The 5,769-nt window shown below is 45.2% G+C and overlaps 1 pseudogene; it reads left to right on the forward strand.

Moving 5' to 3' along the window:
* The first annotated feature begins 3,000 nt into the window (after nucleotides 1-3,000).
* LOC101012536 lies at nucleotides 3,001-4,886 on the forward strand (annotated as a pseudogene).
* The last annotated feature ends 883 nt before the right edge of the window (nucleotides 4,887-5,769 follow it).

The raw sequence follows: 5,769 nt of genomic DNA on the forward strand, positions 1-5,769 counted from the left end.
TTAATGAGGCTGAGGAAGCTCCAAGAATGACCCACACTTGTCTGGGAGAAAGAAAGTATTACTTATTCTTAGGGGCAGGGTGATGGTCAGAATGAGCCATGGATCCCAGCGTCCATGACTCAGCTATGGGGGTGTCATTGTTATCCCTTGTTGCTGAAGCAGAGTGGGGAGGTTGTGTCACTTTCTCTTTTGGGCACTTCCTGTCCCTGAGGGCTGGCACTTCACTGATGAACAAGCTGTTCTAGAATGAGGTTCTTTGAGGACCAGGTTACACAGGTTCAGGCTCTTTGGGCTTGTGAGAGGCCCCACAAGTCGCCTGTCACACATCTGACTTTGCACACACCTGACCTTGCACACACCAGAATGCTGTAGTAGTCACTCAATACATATATGCTGAAGGACCAAGAGGAGGTTACATAAATGTGTAGCAGTGGCTTTCCCCTGTCTCTGAAGGACTCTCAAAATATTTCACCCTGTCTTGGACACTGACTTCAGACTTGGCTGTCCTGTGTTGTCAGGGATGCCTTCTGCCCTCTAACCCCACTCCAGCTAAATCCAGTGGGCTCTTGTCCTAACCTCTGTGGACCTAGTCTAGGACTGGTGACCCCCAGCCCATGATCATCTTGAGCTGGTGTCTAAAAGAACCTTTTCATTCAGATTCAGAATGGGTAAGTGATGAGAAGAGACTTAGGCACAGCACAGAAGGAGACCTGGGTGCAAGGTGCCCTCATGCACTGGGCTCTCTATGCTTAAGACCCCCTTGCAGAGTCCACCTTGGGGTCTGTGTAGGTGACTGGTGAAGGTAGGTGGCCCTTCCCAGGTCACAGTCTGTGTGAATGGGCACCAAAACCTCCATCTGGGAGCCAGGGGATGTGGGTGAACTTAGGTCTACACAAAGTGGCACAGGTGACATTGAACAAGTTCTTCCCACTCTGGGTCCCCAGATTCTCACCAAGAATGAGGGGAATGGATTCCTCCGTTCTGTCCTCAACAGTTGTTCCCTGAGTACCTACTATGTGACAGGCACTTCAATGATTCAGCTTCTACAGTCATAGGGCACATTTAGAGCAGAGGCAGGTGAAAACCAAATAAAGCAGTGAGCAATAGGTAATGGATGTAATGTCAGATGAGATGAGTGTCATGCAGGTAAACTCGGCAGGTAAGTGGGGTGAGAGTGGTGGGCCCACCTTAGAGAAGATGTCTCCCAAGAGGTGACATTTGGGTAGAGACTGAATGAAAGGAGGGAGCAGGCCACACGTATATATGGAGGAGTGGATCCTCAACAAAGGAACTGAAAATGCAAGGCCATTAGAAGGGAACCTGTTTGGTGTATTTGAGAAACAGCAAGGAGACCAGGTGAGGACAGAGTACAGAGAAGTAGCCAGGTGCTGGGGCCATGGTAAGGACCTTGGATTGTTTCCTAAGGGACTGAGGACACCATGAGAGCCATGAGAACAAGGGAGTGGCATGGTCTGGCTTGTGTGCTAAAAGGATAAGTTGATTCCCAAGTTCTACAGCTATAGGCTTCTTCCAGCTCAAGGCTAAGCAGATCTGGCTTAGTAGGGGAGGCGGCAGGATAGTCCCAAAGCCAGGTCCTGCCCTACAGGCAGACTTTGCACACGGTGCCAGGTCGGACTGTTGTAACCTGCCTGCTCACGTCTCATCCTGTCGCTGCAGGCAAGCCTCAGCCCAAGACCTCGCTGGGGTGCAGGAACGCAGAGCTAGCTGACAGATTGGCTGTAGCCCCCAAACCAGAAGCCCAGAGTAGCTGTCGGGTTAGGGTGTGGGATACTAACTTAGGAGTTAGACGTTGGATATCTCAACCACTGCCAAGTGATAGATTCTTCCCTCTTTAAAAACTTGTTCCTCTTTCTTCCCCTGTCCTTCTCATTCTCCCAGCCCCATCTTTATTTATTCTTCTGCTTACTTTCCTTTTTTTCCTTATTATCTATCCTCCGAGAATTGCATAGTATCTCCTAAGAGTCAGAAGTTTGTCAAGCAGAAACGAACAAAATTGGGTCAGGTGCTATGGCCCATGCCTGTAATCCCAGCACTTTGGGAGGCCGAGGCAGATGGATCACTTGAGATCAGGAGTTTGAGACCACCCTGGCAATACAGTGAAACCCCGTCTCAAGTCAAAATACAAAAATTAGCTGGGCGTGGTGGTGGGCGCCTGTAGTCCCAACTACTCGGGAGGTTGAGGCAGGAGAATCACTTGAACTCCGTAGGCAGAAGTTGCGCCACTGCACTCCAGCCCGGGGAAACAGAGCAAGACTCCATCTCGGGAAAAACAACAACAACAACAACAACAACAAAAACCAAACTAAGATGGGATCCCTGGCCCAAAGCTAAGACACCTGCTTTGGGTCTCAAAACTAGGGATCTATAGAGCCTGTGTTTGAAACCAAGCAGTGTGATTCCAGAGTCCTGCTTGGATACCTCCACCTTCTCGCCTCCCACACCTATGTTATGGAACACACAAAGCACTGCAGGAACACAGAGGGAACAGCAGTGGATCCAGCCTGCAGAGGGTGGAGGGGTCTCTCAAGGAAGGCTCCGCAGAGGAGGGGGTACTTGAAATAGGTTTTGAAAAGTGAGTAGGATTTTGCCAGGCAGAGAAGAGATATGGCAGGGAGGAAGGCCCAGAGCAAGAAGGCTGGAAAAAATCTATGGTGTGTTTGGGGAGCAACTAGTCAGTGACTTAAATCAAATACAGAAATGACGACTTCAGTGGAAAAATCAGACAAACTGGTGTTGTCTGACCCAATCCTGTAGTTTTTGTTTTGTTTTTAAGGAACTGCCAGTAAATAAACAGGATAAATACAGATAATTTTCACGTAACAAATGACATTAAATATTTATGTTATGTTCAGGTCAAAGGGTAAGTAAAATGGGGGTTGGGAAGGGAAGGTTGGGGTCGGGAACAGAGTTTCCTGTTTAGACAGAATGGTGTCTGGTCACTTGGTGACATTTGATCCCTGAGAGAAGAAAAGCCTGAGAAGCCTGGTGGAAGGGATCCCAAATGCTCCACTCTTTTGGAAAGCCACCTTGCAAGTCTTTTGTTCTCTTTCGTAGAAATGGTCTATTGTTAAGAGAATTAAGGTGTATAAGGGATTTAAAAAGAAGAAATTCTGATTCATAATAATAATACCTGCTATTTACACCACACCTTTCTCCCAAGGAGCTCAGAATACCATAGGGAGATGATGTCATTCATTCCTCTCAACCTCATCCCTGCCTTCCTTGTCCCCAAACCATTCTCTCCCGTCTCAACCCAGAGACACCCCAGCTTCTGTGGCCAGGATGGACGCTCCAGGGGATCTGCTGGGATGTGAGGTTTTCAGGACTTGGGGCCCAGGGCTCTGGTGTTTTTATTCTGCCTTCATCCCAGGCCCGCAAAAGAACACTAGATGTCTACATGTCTGCTGTGGGAGGACCTCATGCTAATCATGCTAGAAATAAAGCAGTCTCTGCCTTTTCTAAAAATATCCAGCAAAGAAAACACCATGATCCTTTTTTTGAAAGTTTATCAGAGCCCAATACCATGAGGAAGTTCTTGATACCTAACTCAAATTTCTTCAGCTGTAGTGGAGCCCTCTTGTTTTTGGTCCTGTCTACCTTGGCATGAAGGGCAGGTAACTTATTTCTACCACTTCAAGGAGCCCATGGACCCTTCTCTGAACTGGTCAGTTTTTAAAGTTCATTGGTTGGATCCCCATCTTGCAAAGCTAGGCTTTTCTAAAGCTTATGGGGAGGAAGTTCTTGGATCCCAACTAGTAGAGGAGGAAGAGGTGGGTCAAGTATTATAGGAGAAATAAATCAATTATGGCATGGCCTTTGTCCTGAAGGAGCTTTGGGAGAGGGTAAAGTGCATATCTATGAAAAGATAAACATCAACTTAAGGGTTAAATGTCAATGCAGAGTGTTCAAGACGCAGATGGACCCATCACAGCAGTTTAGTCCAACCTCCATCCCAGAGTCTTCACAAATGCTGACCCAAGAAAATTCTCGGGACGATTCAGGGGCCTCTGAGATCTGTTCCGAGATGTTGATAAAGAACCTTAGTAACTTGACTATCAGCGCCAGTAATGAATCCCCTTCCCCTCTATCAGAAGATTCACTCCATCGAGTGATAGATGGAATTGCTGCAAAAGCACCAGTCCTCAGGGAAATCAGAGATGACTTGATTTACAGGAGGAGAGGAGTAAGAACATTGCTGTCTGTGCAGAGAGAAAGAATGGCAAGATTCAGATACATGTTACTCGGCAGAGTTCGTACGCATCAAAGAATACTAACAAACACTGGGCTTAAGGGAGTTAAGAAGGAATCAAGACCATTCAAATGTCCCTGCAGTTTCTGTGTGTCCAATGGATGGGATCCTTCTGAGAATGCTAGAATAGGGAATTACGACACCAAGCCACTTCAGCCATAAAACTTACTCTTGCACCTTTTTCTTCTTGCTGGTAATTTTATGTAGCAGGTTGTGAAAGCTACTCTATGCTAGTATAGACTATACACCAACAATATTAATGAGTTCTAGGATGTATTTTTCTTCTTGTATCTTTTTCTTCCTACTGTGATACTAGTAATTTGAATGTATTTGAATAACTTTAGCTCTACTGTTTGATTTGACCCAAAGACAACATAAGTATTCCCATGTGTCTTAGAAGCCCAAAGTCAGTGAGATGAAACCCAGCATCAAGAAATTGAAGCAAAGTTACTTGTAGATAAAGAAAGCATTAGGTAGTTTGGCTATAGCATAATAACTAGATTTTCTGGCTTTCAAAAATTTGGATTGCAATCACAGCACACTTTGTTATTTTTACAGTTTTCAGTACAAAAAGGTGTTTATATAGAAACAATAAAGTTGACATTTGAGTACCTTTAAAAAAAAAATGTCAATGCAAGACAGTCATGTGCCATATCACTAGGGAGAGTATAATAATAATCATAGTAATAATAGCTAACTTTTACTAAGCACTTACTATGTGCAAGGCCTGCTCTAAGTACTTCATATTCATTAGTTTATTTCATCCCTGTTTCTCTCTTTTGAGGTAGGAACTATTATCTCATTTTACAGGGAAGGAAACTGAGTCATAGAGATGCAGAAAAATTTGCCTAGGATCACAGGGTTAGTAAGTGCAAGATTTCAGGAAGTGAACCCAGATAATTTAGTACCAGAAGATGAATAATTAAATTGCAATAGGGGCCAGGTGTGGTGGCTCACTCCTGTAATCCTAGCACTTTGGGAGGGTGAGGTGGGCAGATCATGAGGTCAGGAGATTGAGACTACCTTGGCGAACACGGTGAAACCATGTCTCTACTAAAAATACAAAAAATTAGCCAGGCATAGTGGCACACACCTATAGTCCCAGCTACTTGGGAGGCTGAGGCAGGAGAATTGCTTGAACCCGGAAAGCGAAGGTTGCAGTGAGCTGAGATTGAGCCACTACACTCCAGCATGGGCAACAGAGCGAGACCCCGTCTCAAATAAAATAAAATTAAAAATAAATAAATTGCAATAGGGAGAAGAAGCAATTTTTATTGTGCTCAGATATTGGGAAGATTTTTGACATTTGTAAATGGTGGAGTCTAACTCTTGGAGAAGGTAGAAGGGATTTTATGAACCAAGCTCTTTATGACTGGCAGAGTTACTGCACCTTCTTCAACTTCAGTGGGACTAAACTCAATCTTTCAACTTATGTATAGAAATACCTGGACAGTTCCAGAGGCAGAGTAGGGTGGAGAAAGCTGGGGGTAAGGGGTGGA

The sequence above is a fragment of the Papio anubis genome, chromosome 10 (assembly GCF_008728515.1).
Source record: "Papio anubis isolate 15944 chromosome 10, Panubis1.0, whole genome shotgun sequence".
NCBI lineage: Eukaryota > Metazoa > Chordata > Mammalia > Primates > Cercopithecidae > Papio > Papio anubis.